Source organism: Podarcis melisellensis, assembly GCF_964234715.1.
Source record: "Podarcis melisellensis genome assembly, chromosome: 4".
In the NCBI taxonomy this organism is placed as follows: Eukaryota; Metazoa; Chordata; class Lepidosauria; order Squamata; family Lacertidae; genus Podarcis; species Podarcis melisellensis.
This window is the reverse complement of record NC_138531.1, coordinates 58,185,954-58,206,880: the sequence shown is the minus strand read 5'-3', so window position 1 is coordinate 58,206,880 and position 20,927 is coordinate 58,185,954. Positions and strand designations below refer to the sequence as shown.

Sequence of the window (20,927 nt, the reverse complement as noted above, 5' to 3'; positions counted from 1 at the left end):
TGTCTTTAAAAAAGGAACCATTGGTGTTCATCAGATAATTTATGGTATACATATTAATTATTAAGTTCTCCTTATGATTTCAGGTTCTGCAGATTCAACTTAACTTAATTAGTTTGAGCGAGGTTTTTATTTTTAATGAGACTTAATGATACCGATATACTGTATTATACCAATTATGGGATAATGCGCTATTCCTTATGTAACCAAGAAACAATAAACTTAGATTTTATACTGACTGTTACGAGATACTTCTAATTTTTCATCTCCACAATAGAGCACCAAATAACTATATATTTGCAAACATAAAAATATGCTTACTGTCAGTGATGCATGTACCATGCTTACTGTTCAGCTGAAGCCTTATACGGTTGTATTTATTAGTTCCAAATAAAGAATCTTTAGGCAAAAGACTGCACATGAAGTATATTGCCTGTAGATATTTTTAAAAAACTAATTTGTATGCAGCCAAATGCAAGGTTTATATGATTTACGTTGTTTTGCTTTAAGAACAGGGCTTCATTTTCCTTTTTTATAAAAAGACAGAACCTGGTGATGCTATAGTGTTGTGCAGTGATTTAGTATTGTAGTGCATATACATATATAACTTTTAGCAAAACTCAAACCATAAACATGACCCCCCCCCAAAAAAAAATTGATATACATTCTTAAAACTTTTGAGTCATTGGAGGACATGAGGATATTTATGTGTATGGGGCTTCTTGTGCTGTGTATACTCTTTCAATCCATCCACACTCTTCTGCCATACTATGTCCTCCGGATACTGATATCTTTGATCCATGGAGTAGCTTCATTGTTTATATCAATGTGTTATGAGGAAAGTTAGATCAACAGTGTCGTAGAATGATCACTAGTGTGGGTGCGGTGATCTCCAAGCTTCATAGTAATGAATTGTAATTGGCCAATTAATGTGCCCTAGGGTAGGTGAAGAATGAGGTATATTGCAGTGTACAGATTTAAAATTTTGTCTCAAAATATGTAATCATAACACATAGCCTAGCTACATATTACACTTTCATGGTTTGATATTAGGTGGAATTTGATGAACAAGGTGACAATGGGTAAATTTCATTCAGAAGACCTGTTTGCACTAAACAGTTAAAGCAGTTTAAGCAGTTATAGCTTACTCTAAGGAATCCTTGGAACTGTGGTTTGTTTGTGCTGAGCAATGTCAGGAGACCCATATTCCCCTCACAGGTCTACAATTCCCTTAGAGGTTTTACACTCAATAAATCTTCCCAGGGAACTCTGTGAATTGTAGCTCTGTAGGGGGAATAGAAGCCTCCTTACGACTCTCAGCATCCTTAACAAACTACACTTCCTGGGATTTTGTGAGGGGAGGTATGACAGTTTAAAGTGGTATGATATTACTTTAAATGTGTAGTGCAGATTGGACCAGAAGTCTCAGCTATCAGAACCTGGCCATGTCTCACACTGCTAGTGTATTATAAGGGGGCTCTGTGTTGTAGCACCTCCCTAACCTGAATGCTCACCTCCCTAACCTGAATGCTCACCTCCCTAACCTGAATGCTCCTGTTCAAGGTTCCAGCTAGCTATGCCCATCTTATGCTACTAAAATGCAAGGGGCTCAAGCAGGGCATTTTACTCTCCTAGCTTGGTCCCCCCCCCCCCGATTTTCTCAACATTTTATGGGGATTTGTTCCTCGAACTTTTTCTTATTAAAATATTTTTGTAGTTCTGGAAACCTTGGGGTGGAAACCTGCTGATACCTCCCTCTTGTTTCTTTGACACCCTAATTTGGATTCAATCCTTCTGGCACTCATCCCTTAAGTTTGCTGTTAGAAGAGGGATGTACCTGGGCTCTCAGTTTCTGCAAACAATTTGGAAGTGTTAGGGGATCCCTAGCAACCATGCTTTCTCTAGTTTTCAGCTCCTCTCAAAAATGGAAACTATTATTATTTCCAGCCAGCAATGAGGAAAAGGTCGGAGAGGTACCCTAGAAGATTACCACATCAAGAAGAGTCCGAAAGGACTTCTACTTTTAAGAGTTGAATATGAACTAACATTCCATGAACTGCAGAGTAGTTGTAGAGAGAAACAAGTGATGAAAACTAGTCTTCAGTGAAAGTCTATAGTAGCCAAAGACCAGTGGCATAGCGTGGGGGGTGCAGGGGGGCCGGCCGCAACATCTGTGGGTTAGGGGGTGCAAATCCATGGGTTAGGGGGCACAAATCCATGGGTTAGGGGGTGCAAATTACTTGCCTTGCCCCAGGTGCCAAAGACAGAGGAGTTCCTGGCAAGTATGCCTAAGATTTCAGCCTTAATCTTTCAGTTTTTGCGCTTATTTTTGTAATGTAAAAACAGTAGCAGCACCTTTCTAGTTTGGCCACATTGTTTGGAAAAATGCTTAGGTCTTAAAAGTCCTATGAGTTCTTCCCTGACAACAGAGCTGTCTGCCCTCAAGCCCGTAAGGCAGTTTTCATGGCTGAGTATCCCGCAGCACCACATTTCTTTCTAGAGAACCCACCTGACCTAGTTTCTATCACTGTATTATTTACTCTTTTTTTGTTAAGCATGCTTAGCAAAATACAGACCTTGTTAGAACCAAGTCAAAAACAACAAGTAGGCACATTAATGGTACAAAGTGTTTATTTATTAAATTGTACTTAGCATCACAGAATCATAGATTTGTAGAGTTGATACCCCCAGGGTCATCTAGTTCAACCCTTGGCAATGCAGGAATCTCAACTAGATTATACATGACAGATTGTCATCCAAGCTTTGCTTAAAAACCTCCAAGGAAGGTGAATTCACCACCTCTTGTGGAAGTCTGTTCCACTGCTGAACAGTTCTTACTGTCAGAAAGTTCTTCCTGATGTTTAGTCGGAATCTCCTTTCTTGTAACTTGAAGATCCTAGCCTGTGGAGCAGGAGGAAACAAGCTTGCTCCATCCTTCATATGACAGCTCTTTAGCTATTGGAAGATGACTATCCTATATCCTTTACGCTTCTCTGCAAGGCAATCATGGGGAACTTTGTCAACAGTCTTGCTGAACTCAAGATATACCAGTACTATGTTCACTGCTTTCTCCTGATCCACAAAAATAGTAACTATGAAAAAGAAATGAGATTCATCTGGCATGACTTCTTTTTGAGAAAGCCATGCTGGGTCTTAGTAATCACAGCATCTTTTTCTAAGTGCTCAAGGACTGACCCTTTCATTATCTGCTCTAGGACATTTCTTAGTATCGGTGTCAAGCTCACAAGTCGGTAGTTGCCTGGGTATCCCCCCCTTCTTGAAGATGGGGGCAATATTTGCCCACCTCCAGTCTGTAGGGACCTTACCTGTTCTCCAAGAATTCTCAAAGATAATAGACAGATTCTGCAATTACATGCGGATGGGGTTTCTGTTACTTGCCTTTGTGTATGACAGCTGGTAACACTCTATCCTTATGATGATGTATGATTGGACAGTAAACTAATCAACTACCCTTTGTCATTGGTAGTAGACTGGGAGCAATAGAATACAAATTAGGGAGATCAGAAGGCCTCCATCATATGCCAATATAATAATGTTTTATAAATCTGTGGTATGGCCACACTTGGACTACTAAGTACAGTTCCAGTCAGTTCATCTCAAAAAGGACAGTGTGGAACTGGAAAAGCTTCAGAAAAGGGCAACCAAAATGACTGGAGCAACTCTTTTTACAAGGATTTTTAATTTTTTTAAAAGGGTGAGCTTGGGGGAAGGAATGATAATGCATAATGTAGAGAAGTGAATTGAGGAAAGTTTTCCTCCCTCATAATATTGGAACCCAGGACTGTTGAACGTTGGAAGATTTGGGGCACACAAAGGAGGTCCTTCGTACAGTACAAACCATGAAATTTGTTCCCACAAGATGTAATTATGGCCACCAACTTGGCTGGCTTTAAAAACAGGTTAGACAAATTGATGGAGGGTAAGGCTTTCAGTGGCTACATGTCTTGACCAAGATTCCCTTCCCCTATGTCTCTTAGTGAGAGATGGTGCCCCATCTTGTGGAACCTGGACACTACTCTTTGCTGAAAATCATCATTTTTTAAAAAAAAATTAAATACCTATAGCACACTTCTTTTTGCCAAACCTAAGGCAGCTGTTATTCATGCAAGAGAATTCTGAAAACAAACAAACCAAAAACACAGCCATCAGCAATTTTCCTGCACTAATGATTTGGAAGCAATGATTTCCTATTTGAATGACAATATTTTAAATCAAACAAACCATTTTTAGAATATTTGTGTTGGGCAAAAGTTGTCACTGTTCAGAGGGCCTTCTTGGTAGTGGCGCCTGTCCTGTGGAACACCCTCCCATCAGATGTGAAGGCAATAAGCTATTATCTTATTTTTAAAAGACATCTGAAGACAACGTTTAGGGAAGTTTTTGTGTTTTTAATATTTGGTTGGGAGAACAACACTTTTCAGATAACGCTGCCATCTCATCAGAACTACCTGTAAAAAAGTATATCCCCCCCCTTCAACTTGTTGTCTTTCCTGAACTCATTATGATGAAGTAAGAATGATTTGGAACCTGCTTGGAATCCTACACCCATTAACATTGTGATTCTGACTTTAGGGAGGCTTATTGACAGTCCCTTTCCAGATCTGTGGAACCCATTGATTTAGCTTATTTGCATAGTCCTGCTAACCATGCAGAGTGACTAACATCTATTGGCTTTGTTCCTGCCAGCCCTGACTGTCATGAAGCAGTTTATTGTATTCTATACTTCCTGAATAGGGACACGGGTGGTGCTGTGGGTTAAACCACAGAGCCTAGGACTTGCTGATCAGAAGGTCGGCAGTTCGAATCCCCACGACGGGTTGAGCTCTCGTTGTTCGGTCCCTGCTCCTGCCAACCTAGCAGTTTGAAAGCACATCAAAGTCAAGTAGATAAATAGGTACCGCTCCGGCGAGAAGGTAAACGGCGTTTCCGTGCACTGCTCTGGTTCGCCAGAAGCGGCTTAGTCATGCTGGCCACATGACCCGGAAGCTGTCTGCGGACATACGCCGGCTCCCTAGGCTTATAGAGCGAGATGAGCGTGCAACCCCAGAGTCGGTCATGACTGGACCTAATGGACAGGGGTCCTTTTACCTTTACCTTTTTATACTTCCTGAATGCTGTTCAAAGTTGTGTCTGCCATCCTTAACCTGCTCACACTGGCTTTCTCAGATTAAGTGACTTATTTTTTTAAAAAAATTACAAGTTCTCTTAAACTGTCAAATGGGAATTTGTGTTATTTCGATGTGGGAAAATCATATTTATGTGACATCATTATGTCAGTTTAGTGATGCTTATACTTATTTTGAACATGATGTCGTATAGCAGAAGCTGATGCTTGTGTCAGCGCAGACTATTTCAAGCTAAAGTTCATTCTGAAATGATAACTGTAGGGTCCATAAAGCAAAATATCATGTTAAAGAATGTCATGTCAGAATACCTCTTGGGCACTTAATCAGGTCAAAAAGTAATATAATAATCTTTTTGGCTCATTTGTCTTTCCCCCCTGAAAGCAAGGACTAGTTGGGAGTCTGATCAGAATTCTGAGTCCTTTAACATCTTGACAATGACTTTGGCTGATTTTTCCATTAATGCCTTACATACATTTATTACTACTTACTGGTGTACATTTAAATTCCTACTATAATTTGAATTAGGGCTCAGTAAAAATCTAATGTCAATTTTCACAATAAAAAGGGAATGTACCCCTGTTGTCAAGGCAACTAGTCTATTACTCCCCAGTCTTGGCACACAAAAAAGTGTAGAGCATACTCCAAAAGAATGACTTGGTTTGCCACATAATCACAACTGATGGACTAAATAGCATTGTACTTAGTAGTACAATAAGGAGGAATAAATAAATTGGATGCTTGAGGAACTGAATTTCTGATCCTTACCACCTCCTCCTGGATCTCCCAGATAATGTCCACTTGGAACAACATGGGGATTGGAATGTAGTTATTCTTCAGATTTCACAGATCTCCAAATTCTGTGAATTCTTGGCTCAAAAAAATGCCAAGTTGCATTAAAAATATTTTAGGAGAAAATATGTTTTGTATTGTGTAAAGTCAAAACAATATGTGTTTCAATATGTACTTTTAATAAAAGAAAAATATATGTGTATTTACATACTAATTTCATGCAGAAAACATCAGTACAGAAATGGGATGGAAAACCTAATGAATTAACATATGTGAAAATGATACAGGCAAAAAATAGACTGACAGGGCCATTTCTAATTATCATCATGTAATCATTGTTTCAATCAATTGTATGTAAATTTGCTCGGGCTTCTTCTAGTTTGATCCACCCCCACATTTTTCAGTAGATATTAATTTTATATTTTTGTTATTAATCTTGACCATTGATTTTCTGTATTGTCTATGAGCTTTAATCATTAATTTTCATTGCATCATATTAATTCCTTGGCCCATTGTTCTCTGAGCCCCCCAAGTGGAACAGACAATGGCTGAGAAAGTTCAAGAGCAAGAGGCTGCATTCCTATACTCGCTTGCTTCAGAGTCCCACTGAACTCAACTGGGCTTCCTCCTAAGAAGGCACACAGAGGATTACATTTTGACTGTTGAAAATAGGAGAAAAGAAAATGGAGGAAGCCTAGGAAAAAATATGCATAGCGAGAATCTTCAAACTTTGTTTGAAGATTCAAGAATATTTTTTGTAACTACAAGTCTGACAATTAGCCGTTGAAATCAAATGTTGAAAATCAAATATGTATAATCTACCCCTTCCTCCAGTCTTAGTTTTTGTTTCCCTCTTAGGGTTGTCAGATCACAGGGTTGCAGCCATGTCTCTTTCTAGATCTACTAATCCTAGGCTCCTTTGCCTTCTGTCCCTAAGTCCTTCAAACCTCCCTTAGGGTGCAATCCTATCTCCACTTACCTAGGAGGAAGCCTCATTACTCGATGGAATTTACTTGTGAGTCAACATACATAAGAGTACGCTATTCATTTATCTTTCCTCTTCCTTCATGTCCATACCAACAATCTGAGGTTTTAGGCCAGTCCTTCTTTCTCATCAGAGTGACACACGTGGCGTTGTGGGTTAAACCACAGAGCCTAGGACTTGCCAGTCAGAAGGTCGGCAGTTTGAATCCCCTCGACGGGGTGAGCTCCCATTGCTCGGTCCCTGCTCCTGTCAACCTAGCACTTTGAAAGCATGTCAAAGTGCAAGTAGATAAATAGGTACCGCTTGGGCAGGAAGGTAAACGCCGTTTCCGTGCACTGCTCTGGTTCGCCAGAAGCGGCTTAGTCATGCTGGCCACATGACCTGGAAGCTGTATGCCAGCTCCCTCGGCCAATAAAGTGAGATGAGCACCGCAACCCCAGAGTCGGCCACAACTGGACCTAACGGTCAGGGGTCCCTTTACCTTTACCTTTACCTTCTCATCAGCTCCCTTATTTCTTTATCCCTACCAGTGGCATAGCATGGGGGGTGCAGGGGGGCCGGCCGCACCGGGTGCAACATCGGGGGGCGCACTTGCACTTGCAGCTCTCTGCACCTACCTGGTTCACTCTCTCTCTCTCAGTGCTGTCACAGATTTCGCCCCGGGTGCTGACAACCCACGCTATGCCACTGATCCCTACCACATTTGTCCCTTCCTCAAGTCTTTACCTTTCCACATTTTGTTTAGTCAGCCTCTCAGCTAGCCCCTGATCACTCTTTTAGCTGTCCTCATACCACCTCTCTGACCTTAAGTGCTACAAGGCTTCAACAGATCTCATTTTTATCCATTTTGTGTCTCCCTTCCTTCTCTTTTGGTTATTCTCTCTTCAGGTTCTTGTTTCTCAGCCCATATATCACTTGCTCCCATGCTCCATCCTGGGCTTTCTTTCTAAAGTACAGCCCACTCCTGTCATTTCTTTATAGGGCAAGGTTAAATCCTATAATGCCTGACCTTGGTCATACTTGCTTGAACAAGTATAAGCCCAACAACCACTGGAAGGTCACTGCTTCCCCATCCCTATAGTAGTAAAACTGATGACTTTATTTTCCTTCACTGAAGCTGAGCTGAGCTGGGTGGAAACTACACACATATAAAAACCATTCTGGGGAAAAAAATTAAGCGTTTTTAAAAATACACTGAATTTTCCATAAGGCTCACCATCGCCATCTAGTTTCAAATTGTATATTGCACTTAAAACATTTTATTTGTGGCTGTATAGCTGAGTCCCTGAACTACAAACATTATAATAACTTTGGGTCAAAGTTCTTTTCAGTGCTTTTCTTTTTTGCATTTAACATGATTGTTTGATAGAAAACAAACAAAATAGGTGTAGGGACTTTGGAAAATGGCAAGTGTTTTAACCCTTTCCTTCCTCACCATGACCCCACTGAAAATCCCAATGGGAGCAAATGGCAGGAGAGGGGATTTTTGTTGAGCCTGTGGCAAGCAGGGAAACCAACCTTTCTGCAACAGTCCCAATCAGGCATGGCCACACCTACTGGTTTGTTGCTGTTGTTGTTAAGGTGAATTGCAAAAATACATGTAATGCCAAATGTAGTTATAAACTTCATAAGCATTTCATGCCAGCATTGTAGCTCAGCCAGATGGAACTGGAAGGTTCCCTGACTCAAGCACAGTACAATATTGAAGCTTAGCCAATCCATGACAGAGGTGTTGCTATGGCATGGCCAGTGCACTCCAGCCTGTCAGCATCTCCACGGCTCCTTTTCCTGTTAAGGACTTACTTTTCAGCTCCTCCTCACCCCATGTAAAATGATGGATGAAATCAGACTTAAATTTAGTGTTAATTCACTACAGGGCTTACTCATTATCAGTTCACATCCTTCTTAGGTTAAAATTTGAAATTCTAAATTGCAAAAAGCATTTGTTTTCCATTGGTATTACTTTAAAGCAGTGGCGTAGCGTGGGGGGTGCAGGGGGGGCCGGCCGCACCGGGCGCAACATCTGGGGGTTAGGGTTAGGGGGCACAAATCCACGGGTTAGGGGGCACAAATTACTTGCCTTGCCCCGGGTGCTGACACCCACGCTACGCCACTGCTTTCAAGTAATAGTTTATCTTAAGGAAGTTCAAAGCTGTATCCTTAAAGAACTTCAGGTGTAACTTTTTAGCTTGTATATCACAAACTGTATACATCTGTGTCTAGCCCTCCTTCCACACATTATCTGCATGTTCACGCCGATCCGAATAGGAATCACAACACACACAGAAGCAGTCTTTCATGCCACACATACCTAATTGGATGAGGAGCCAGATGCATAAGTGTTTGTTAATGAATTAATTTAAAATACTGCTTAATGCCAGGATGACTTCTAAGAAGTTTCCAAAACATGAATGCCAATTATATGACATTGGTAACAATACAGAATAGTTAAAATGAGAATTTAACTAAAATACATTAAAATAGTCCAATTAAAACATTAAAATGTAAGCATCCATCAAAAAATATGCAATGAAACAATTCCCTTAGAAACAGCACAGAAATTTTAAAAGGAGACTTGGGTCAAGAGGTCAAGGGAAAGCGAGGGGGTTGCCAGTTCAGATGGGTCCTCTCATGTCAGCAGGAGGTACTTTCCACAACACTGGTGCCACCAGTAAAAAGCCTGCTTCCATGTCCCCACAGGCCATTCCCCAACCTTATATTATCTTTTTGACCTTCACTCGTGTTTCCACTCTTATGTAACCCAAACAGCAGCATCTACATGCAGCTGATTTGGCGTATATACAAAGTTTGCAGAAGCACACAATAATTTTAAGCAGAACAATCCATAAGCCAGCGACTCATGTCCCAAAGGAGGACTGGTCCTAACTTGCCTTCAGGTGTGCTACTAGCTACCACATAGACTTAAATCATAACAATGTCTTGATTTTCTATTAAAATATCAAAGCACTTTAAATACGTTGTTTTACAATAAAGCGCTGGATTATATTCACAGAAGTTTGCTGAATGAGTTATTTGGTGACTCTGCTTACCTGAATTCATTTCACTTCTTTAGATGTCTGGGTGCCTTGAAGACATTTTTTAAAAGAGCTAGATTTCTGCCATTTCAGAAACTGGAGGTAAGCTCATAATACCTTTATTTTAAAGTATAAATACAATAAAAATATATGTGGAGCAGTGGCAGCTTCACACTATGTTGTCCTCAGGCAAGTCACATTCAGTGGGCTTTTTAGACTGCACAGTGAAGGGCATGCTAATGGGGAAGCCTCTCATGATCTCTGGCCTTCTTGCTAAGCTAGCTAGTTATTGAGATCAACTGTTTTGGTATCAGAGTGGAGTCTGGAAGTGAAGCCTGCTGTGCAAGAGAAAGGAGCTAGAGCAGACCCAGAACTTTTGTTTGTTTGTTTGTTTGCATTTTTCAATCCCACCTTTCGCTTATCTTGTACCCAAGCTGGTGTACAGATGTTTCCCAGACAGTTGTGCATGCTGGCATTGACCACACGCAAACCTACTTAGCTTCAACGAGATGGTGGCCTCCTGTGCCGTCAGACCATATCTGTGATGTGGCAGCAGCAAACAGAGCCCAGTGGTTTTGGTGTTCTAGGAATCGGGCTTAATAGCATTTCATACCTTCCAACATTTATCCAATGAAAATAGGGATGTCCCATTTCATGATAATAATTTTACTATTTACACCCCATACATCTTACTGGATTGCCTCAGCCACTCTGGGCAGCTTCCAAAAACATTAAAACATTAAAACATTAAAAACATTAAACATTAAAAAACTTCCCTATACAGGATTGCCTTCAGATGGCTCAGGAGTCGGATAACTCCAAACCCTCCAACATTTATCCAGTGAAAATAGGGACATCCTAAGAAAAAGTAAGACATTCTGAGATCAAATCAGAAATCAGGATGGCTTCTCTAAAACAGGGACATCCCTGGAAAATAAGGACAGTTGGAGGGTCTGGTATTTACTTAATTATTTAGGAATTTATAAGCCATTGCTTACAGAATATAACAAGGCAGAATACAACATATAAAAACAAGTCTGAGCCAGATTTGGCTGCTGGTTAACTACCAAGCCAATTTGTAGGTGTTAGTTTTGGCCTGTGAAGCCCTACACAGCTCTGGTAGTGACCCTATCATGGGCTAGTTTACATGTAGTTATGGTAGTACAGTCACACCTCGGGTTGAAGTAGCTTCGGGTTGAGCATTTTTGGGTTGCGCTCTGCGGAGACCCGGAAGTAACAGAGCGCGCTACTTCCGGGTTTCACAGCTCGCGTATGTGCAGACGCTCAAAATGACGTCACGGGCATGCACGGAAGTGGCGAATCGCAACCCGTGCATGCGTAGATGCACAGACGCAGGTTGCGTTCGCTTCAGGATGCGAACAGGGCTCCGGAACGGATCCCGTTCGCATCCAGAGGTACCACAGTGTTCATAAAGGCACATACAAGTGCTATATGCATACCATACTATTTTATTGTATTAATTTTCAAGAGCTAGACTGAAGAACTTCCTTGCTATCTTCTGGCTTGCTGATATTTATAGCTGTTATTTTGGATATGCTGATATTAGTTTCATAACCATGATGAGTATGCAATATACACCTAAAATTGTCAATTCTCATATGTTTTAAATTTTGGCATCATCACAAAAGTCTTGAATTGATGTCTGTAGGCTGGGATGTGTCACATTCAAGGTTCACAGACCCATTATGGTGATGAAATATTTCCATATGTAGTTGAAACTGTAACTCATTAATATTCAATAAAATAAAATAAAATACTATAAATGTACCACATGCTTGATTTAAGGTTAGCTATGAGTGCATAGCTTGATCTACATTAGCTAGTCATGCTCCAGAAACAGTTCTGAAGGTTAAAATCAATTTTGTCTTGCTACAGTTTCAAACACAAAGAATACCATTGTTTTCTTCACATGTGGCAACCATTTGCGTTTATATTAAGTTGAAGTGACTGCCATCTAGTGGTCCAAAGAAATTTCAGTCACTGCAACTGAAAACAGCAGTAAGACCTCACAGACATCAGTTCTCATACAGAATGTGAGAGATACTGTGTATCATCTGGCTGATCTTGGAAGAATAGCGTTGATGCAGGTTATTTCCTTACTATACAATGCATGTTGTGTTTTACAGCCATAGACTTGTTGCTTACATGCTTATTCTTTAGGCTCTTCTGTAGTGACTATGATGACTACACTTCCCAAGATGTTCCTTTGGCATAAAGAGAACATTTTGGAATAATGTGAAATTGTCTTCAAAAGAGTGAAATTTCTCAGGAGACAACTAACAGCAATCTAGTTTTCATTATTCCAAAATATATTTCCTTTTCCTCTACATAGTGGCTCCAGAATGGGCTATATTCTTGCAAAAATCTGTGTGTAAACACACACACACCTTCATCACAAAATATATTTCTGGAATATATTTCTGCTAGGAAAGGGATTTGGAGTATTGATGTGTTATGAGAGAAATTCCCATGAAAGCAGAAGGAAGCTTCATTTAAAAAACAGCAACTGCAACAAGAGATGAGAAGGTGAAAGGCAAGGGCTTATGGAAGAAATTAAGAAAATGAAGTTTGTTTTTAATATAGCCTGGTGTGTTAGATTCAGACTACAAAAAGCAGCTAGTGTGGTTACAGTTATATAGAGTGTCCGGCCTGCAGGGCATAATAAATGGAACTCTTATTTATAGTTTATGTCAAGGAAGTAACCCAAAGATGCAAAGCCAAAAGAAACACTGCTCTTCTGCTAAAGTTCGATTTAGGAGTTGATATTATCCATGGATAATGGATGTTGTTAAAGAATCATAAAAGGATACCTATAATATCTACTCAGCTGTATGTCTAACTGAGTTCAATGGGACTTACTCCCAGGCATGTGAATATTGTATCATAGCCTTAGAACACACACATCAATACCAGAAGCCAGATGGATATTTAAGAACATAAGATGATCCCTTCTGCCCATCTAGACCAGCATTCTGTTCTCACGGAACAAATGCCCAAGGGAAGCCTGCAAGCAGGACTGTACTCTCCCCACTTGTGATTCCCAGCAACTGCTATTCAGAGGCATATTACCTTGATAGTTGACATGCTAGGTAGCCATCATGGCTAGTAGCCATTGAAAGCCTTAGGCTGCATCAGTAGTTCTGGGTTGCGCAGCGCAGTGGGAGAGCAATTGCTTTGCATCCAAGAAGTCCTAGGCTCAATCCCTGGCATCTCCAGTCAGCACTGTGAAAGACATGGGCAGCTGCTACCAGTAAGCGTAGATCAGGGATGACTAATTCATAGCCCTCCAGATGATACTGGACTTATAAATCCTATCATCCTATTGACCTGTTTGGTTCACTTGGAAACTTGAGTTTTGTTAAGTCACAAAGGGAAGGGGCATAGTTGTTTGTCCTGACCTCCTTATCCTGTTTCTGAACTTGCTTAGTTGCTTTACTCACATGATAACATTGATGCTTTGTCACTAGGACTTTCTGAGTGGGCTCCCACATATTTTGTTCGACATTTCTAGCACTGGCTAGTTTTTCCAGGTTCTGTTGCAGCCAGTTAGAGCAGAATGAGCTCATCTGAAAAATACAGGTAGTAAATAATAGTAAGTAGGGATTTGAAAGAGGGAGGGACTTTTAAAAGTTTAGCTCCCTTAGAAATGTTTCTTTTTTGGGGGGAGGGGGGTCAGACAGTGGGTGGAGATGAAGTGGGGATTAGCTTCCTGTGAAGATTTTCGTTTAAAATTGAAACTCACTTTTAACTGATTTAATACTGAACTGAAATCTGAAACTTGGACTTTGTCAGAGGCCTATGTTATTGACCATGTTTGCTGTGACTTGTCAGAATCAGAGATAAACAACACCTGGAAGGCCACAGATGTTTAACCCAACCTTGGTGTAGGTAATATTGACATAGAAGGACTTACGATGTGACTCGGTATAAAATGACTTCTGTTTGGGAACAAGATTGAAATATTAGTTACAGCAAATTATTGATGGCATGTTGTACCAAGTTTCTTGTGACAAGTTCCTTAATGTTGTAGTAAATCTGCAGTGATGTTAGTTTGGAAAGTTTCCTTCAGATTCTGCAGTTTCACAATTGTATTAAAGTCCTTTCCCTCTTCTGAAAATGTATTAGATTATATTTTGGGGAATGCTTAATTAAGTACATTATCTAGAGAGTACAGGTTCATGCCCTGTGTCTGCAACAGACTGATTTCTAGAGAGAACCTGTGTCAGGTGATACAACAGTCTACTTTATAAATTGGCTAACTGAGTTGCTCGGTCAGGCAGCCACTCCTCTTGGACAATAAGACCTAGTGATCTATTTTATGAGATCCTTTCAAATGAAGTGTGAAAGACGAATATTATTTTTTCCAAGAAGAAGTTAAGCAAAATAAATGGAGGAGAATCACTTATCTGTTCTCCATCCAAGTAGTTTTCAGCAGAAGCAAAAATTACATTCCCAAATTCCATCAGCTTCATAATGTAAGACAACATCTCATCCATTTGAAAATGAGTGTCATACTTTTATCCAAATACCTTTAAATGGCGCAATTTGTCATCAAACTACATTGACTTGAAAGTAGTTAAAGGCTATGAAATGAATAGCTTTACTGGGGATTTGTTTGGATAGAATAGCCATATGGATATAAAGTTTACATTTTAAGCATACTGAACCTTTTAGTAACTCCAGGATTATTTTTTCTGGCAAAAATGCAAATATGTGTGGCAATTTTATACCTCATTCATAGCTAACACTGACTACTCCCGCAACACCTGAAGAAGCACACCTAGGTTTGAATTGCTGGGGAAATGTGATATTCTAGCAGGAGAGATACTTCTAAAAGATCTCTGGATGTCCCACAGCAAAGAAGAATGGCAGGGCATTCCTCAAGGGGGAAAGTTGTTGATTTGGCACTTCCTGACATTGTTTGAAGGTAAAGGGACCCCTGACCATTAGGTCCAGTCGTAACTGACTCTGGGGTCATCTCACTTTATTGGCCGAGGGAGCCAGCGTACAGCTTCCGGGTCATGTGGCCAGCATGACTAAGCTGCTTCTGGTGAACCAGAGCAGTGCACAGAAACACTGTTTATTGTGAAGTAAAATTCTATGCACTAGGAAGCCTCACTAAGCTTGATTAGTAAGTGTTACTAGGCTCCAATCTCATGCCTGCTTATTTCACAAGACATCTAGGACTGTGTAGTTTTATGATTGTACATTAGAAGTCATATCTGGTCACCAGGTCATAGCTTTTAACAATCATTTGTTTCTTCATACATCTGTCCCACAATCTCCAGATCATCACAGCATCATCTGAATTAAAATGCAACATTATTTATAGCTATAAAAAAGAGAAAAGAGAAGCAATTAATATGTGGAATGAATTACATTTTTATTCGGGAATACTGTACAAGTGAAATATTAGTTCAGGATATGCAATAAAATAGCATGAAATGAACTCCCTCATCCTTTTATAAAAACCAAATAAATTATAAAAAGAAGCATTGAACAAGTTTTTAGTTCTGTTAAGTTAACATCTCCACAATTTAAGAAACCAGATTTTTAGTTATTATGGTCATGATAGCTCTCAGATTTTTTTCCATGTGGTTTTAAATTACTTTTTTAACTGAATACATCTGTTGAAAAATACTGTGCTTTCATTTAAAAACTAGTTGAAAAATCAAGCAGAATTATTGGGATGTTACCCAGAGTTTAGGAACATAGAGAAGTACAACAAGAAATATCATATCATGCTGAATAATCCTTGGGTTGTCTCCCAAAAAGGAATCACTATAATTTGGTTCTGCCTAGCTGATACTCATTACAAATTTTAAACAAGATATTGGAAGTTGGAAAAGAACAGGAACATTTCCTCTCCTCAAATGACTTGTCTGTTTTTTTATGTTTTTACCCATCCCAATCCTTTGGGACGGAACAGGCAACAAATAGAAAGAACTTTCCAGTCCTAACTGAAATATGCCTATAACTATAAAGTGCATTTTTATTTCAGCAGAATTTCATCCTACTTTTTTATCATAGACCTTTCCTATATTGTTGCTCTGAGTAATACAGCAATCCATTCCTCTATGAAAATACACAGTACAATGGTACCCCGGGTTACATATGCTTCAGGTTACAGACTCCGCTAACCCAGAAATAGAGCTTCAGGTTAAGAACTTTGCTTCAGGATGAGAACAGAAATTGTGCTCCGGTGGTGCGGCAGCAGCAGGAGGCCCCATTAGCTAAAGTGGTGCTTCAGGTTAAGAACAGTTTCAGGTTAAGTATGGACCTCCGGAACAAATTAAGTACTTAACCCGAGGTACCACTGTAGTTCTGATACATGCAGGCTATTACTATATCTTCCATTCCCAGCTGTGGTCAAAATCCAATGCCTGTTCAGGCTTTTTGTTTGCACAAACAATGAGAATCATGTGGGGGGGAAGTGGGGGTGAAAGTGGTGCTAGCCCCCATGTTTCCATCCTCATAACTGTCTGCAGGTCAGAGGCAAATATCTAGAGTGGAAAACCTTTTCTACTCAGGTAGGCTCCCTGCGCAATTTAGAAACCTGGAACATCAGTATTCTAAATTGTATTGGAGGTCTCCATAAATGGACATTATACCACCAACCTGGTGAAGGGCAAGGAATTAATTAGAATGCCTAAGCAGGGTTCTAGCAATGAGATTTTTATTATGTCACATTTCTTCCGTGGCCTCTGCCTTGTGCAACACTAACTATGCATCTTCACATTCATTAATGATTAACTGCTGGTTCTTTTAAAGATCACCATAACTTGCCGCCATAAATTCAGTGTTATCAAATTCTTCATTTTGTGGCGTGATTTCCATCTATGTTAAATATCTCATACAAACCAATATCTGCTTCCTAGAATTCAATTTTGGGTGCTATCTTTGTTTCTTACACTGTAACTTAGGGGGAGCTAACACAAAGAAAGTGCCTGACCTGTGCGTTCCTGCCCCCCCCCCCCCAGCTTTTGAATTGGGTTCACACCTGGAACACCAATGAGGAAAGTAAGGAGCATTTTAGATACAGTTTGTGCCCCCTAAAAATGGGTCGCCATGTCAGATAGCATCTGACTGTGTCTCTGTAAAGTCAAAGGTGGATGTGCTGCTGTGTAAGAAAAAGAACAGTAGGAGTTCCAATATTCGTTGTAGAGGCTGCGGGACTACAGAGTCCATAGAAGCTGTGGTCTCACACTTAAGATTCCCAAACAATTGCAGGAGGAGTTGCAAAGTGAAATAAACCAGGGCAGTGGCGTGGCGTGGGTTGTCAGCACTCGGGGCAAGGCAAGTAATTTGCGCCCCCTAACCCGTGGATTTGCGCCCCCTAACCCTAACTCCCAGATGTTGCGCCCAGTGCGGCCGGGGCCCCCTGCACCCCCCACGCTACGCCACTGAACCAGGGTCAGACACAACAAACCAATCTGATCAGCCAGAGGTCAGCAATGAATAAAAGCTGACTTAAGGTAGGGTAAGTCAAAGGCGTCAGGCTCAGAGTTCTGTTGTATCAACAATTGCTGAGAATTGTTAGGAGACCCCTATTTCCTTTGCAGAGCTACGGTTCCTAGAGCTTCCTGGGAAGACAAATAGACTGTTAAATTACAGGTTGTGAGGGCAATATGGTTCTCCTAACAACTCCTCAACACCTTTAACAAACTATAGTTCCCATGATTCTTTGGGGGGGGGGAACAATGACTGTTTAAAATGATATGATACTGTTTTGAATGCATAGTGCAGATGGGGCCAAATCAAACACCAATTAAAATATAATAATTTTGCAAGCAGGAACGCAAACATTTTGATTAGGTGCTTTAAAATGCTTTCAGACTCCAAAGAAAGTGGACACACTCAACAGCCTGATCTACAAGGCCCTACTACAAGTAAGTTCAAATGAGACCAATTGAGGACAGTGGGACTAAATTAACTTGAACCCTAGTATTGCAATTTTGAACCCTAGTACATTGGAATCTTAATTTTGAGCTCTAAAATGTCTGATTGATGGTGAGACAAAAATTAAGTATCTCAAATTGTATAGAAAATATGACTTTGATCATATTGACTGAATCTAGTTAATTTTACTGTAAAATTCATAATTCAAATAAAGTAACCTTTTTGTCAGAAAATAATTAATTTATACACATATAAACACTGAAACATATTGTACACAATACTTGCCTCATTTCAGGTTCATTATTCTGGGTCCATAACTTTGGAGAATCCCAGGGTGGAAGTTGATACTATACCCAACTCACCAATTTAAACAACAAAGGAACTAGGCTTGAGCTAGATCTTTGCTCAGAGGAGCTTAACATTTGATTGACAGGAGTAAGGGACCCTTTTCTAGCATTCTATAAGGAGCAGTGTTTTGGGGGGATGCATGTCAGCACGCACACAACCTTTTCTTTTAAAATCTTTTTATATTCATTTCTACATCCCCAAATTTTCTTATAAAAATAATACAGTTTGGGGTTATGCAGGCTGTGAGCTGTCATGTCAGTTGACATGCATTTTTATTTTCAGAAGATTAAGACTGTAACATTTTTGTTATATGTATAAAATTTGTAGTTATTTATTTCATCTACAAACAAGACTGTTTTATTTTGTCATTTGCCCCCGCTCCAAGAAGAATCCCATCAGCAGAACATGTTTCTTTCTTTATTAAATTGTTATTATATATTCAACACAGTAATTTAAACAAAAATACATCATCCACCTTGTTTTTCCCCTCCTTTCCCCCTCCCCCCTAAACAGAAAACCCAACCACCCCGGACTTCCCTCAGCTCCTTTCTCTGGTTTCTCAACACATCTTTCTGTCTGCATATTGTGAAATTGTAAAGATCCTCAGATTACTTATCTATATATTACAATAAAGAATTTGTGAATGTTTATTCAAAACCTGCCATTCTTTAAGTATTTCGTAAAAGGTTCCCATTCATCTTTAAAATCACAGTTATCCTTGTCACGTAGTTTGTGTGTCAGTTTTGCCAATTCCGCATAGTCCATCAGTTTTTCTTGCCACAGTTCTTTCATCGGTTTTCTCATTCTTCCATCCTTGTGCTATTAAGACTCTTGCCGCCATATTTTTTAAATTTCTTTGGCAGGTCTTTTCCCACAATCTCTAATAAGAAAGCTTTGGGCTTTTCCACAAATGTTAAATGAAACATTTTCTTTAACTCATTATATATCATTTGCGTGTTGAGGTCCCCAGGGCCACCCCAATAACTCACACATCACACAGAATTTTTTGTTTAAGATTTTTGGCATAATTTTGGTCACAACTTTATTGAAATACAAATTTGTGAGTGGTTGCTTATGCATTGGTAGCGACTATCTGCCCCCACCATGGGGGACAGACTGACATTCCACACGATGCAAAAGTCAGAATAGGGGAATACACTTGGGGGTAACGCGGAGCAGGGAACCTGCCCTCACCCCAAATGCAACCAGGAGCTCATTGCTATGACCCGAGCCCCCTTGACAGAGTGGACAAGCAATAGTTAGCACCCAATTCCTTTAACGGAATCCCTTGCAGCAGCAGCATTAGAGGGGCAGGCACTCAACCTACCAAGGGCAGGCACTCAACCACTGCCCCTCAACCAACCAAACCATAAACCAATGCCTAACAAGTTGTGACGATTTGCTACGCAGTAGGCAAAAACCAAATGGCCCCAGCCAATCAACCAGATGGACAAAATTCCTACCAGGCCCCTGCCCCAAGAGCAGACGACCCCATGACAGGCATAGCAAGGTCAAAGCGAACAACCCTAATTCTAGGGAGGGGGGGACGGGCAATCCGATGCACAGTCGAAAAGAGGAAGCCCTAGCCTTGTGCAAGGAGTTTTAGCATTTCTGGCTGTCAATCAACAAATGGCAACATTAACTTCTTCCCAACAAGGGAAGCCCCAATCGCATCAGTGGCCAATGAACAATTAGCCCGCCCCCAACTTTGGAGTGTCCTGGCGGCCCCCACCGCAACACGTGTTCTCCATGAAGGAGAACATGCTTTCCCAGAACATTTTAATTTTACTACAATCCCACCACATATGGTAAAAAGTTCCTTCTTTTTCCTTACATTTCCAACACAAATTTGAGCCAGTTTTATACATTTTCCCTAATTGTACTGGTGTTATATACCATCTGTACATCATTTTCATGTGATTTTCTTTCAATAAAGAACAGTCTGTAAATTTTAAGTCTATTTTCCATAACCTTTCCCAATCTTCCAACATAATGTTATGGCCTATGTCCTGCGCTCATTTAAAGCAGAACTTGTTTCTTACTTTAGAGCAGGAGTGGCTAATAAGGTGCTCTCCAGATTTTTGTTGCACTCAAACTCCCATCAGTCCCAATTAGCATAGCCGCTGGCTGGGGATGTTGGGAAATGTAGTCTAGCAACATCTGGAGGGCACCACATTGATTAGCTCTGCTTAAAAGGCTGTCTTACTGTTGTGTTCATAACTACATGTTTTAAAAATCTGTTGGGTTTTTTTAAAAAAAATACCATTTAGGTTATTGTATTTGCTTATATAATAATTGTACTTCCAGATTTACTGCAGACCATATTTAAATTTATGGGAAGCATTTAGCAAGTCTGTTTGCACATTAGTACAACATTCTCTAAGTTCTCACTCATGAATGTTGAGACTGTTTTCTATAATTTTGAAAGATGATTCAACTGGATTTCCAAGTTCCTAGTTCCTACTGTATTTTTATAGCAACCTCTTCAAAATTGTCCTTGACGTACCCCATATTAAGTATCTGTGGTCAATGCAACACAATCCTTGTCACATATATTTATCACGGCATCAGATTTGATGTGCATAAAGGCCACCTCCACCTCCACCCCTTTCCTTCCTATCAGTTCTCCACATTCCCATGGCATATAAAAGTGGGATGCTCAGGTATGTCTTGTTTCATGTTGTGTTGCAGGTTCAAAAGGAGGAA

The 20,927-nt window shown here is 40.2% G+C and overlaps 1 long non-coding RNA gene across 7 annotated transcripts in view; it reads left to right on the top strand.

The window, feature by feature from the left end:
• The window catches only part of LOC309368254, a 237,070-nt gene that overhangs the window by 145,624 nt on the left and 70,519 nt on the right, over positions 1-20,927 (top strand). For all 7 annotated transcript variants that reach the window (XR_014167666.1, XR_014167667.1, XR_014167668.1 and 4 more), the window contains one exon: positions 9,992-10,055. This is a non-coding gene — a long non-coding RNA (uncharacterized lncRNA). The remainder of the gene's footprint in view (positions 1-9,991; positions 10,056-20,927) is intronic.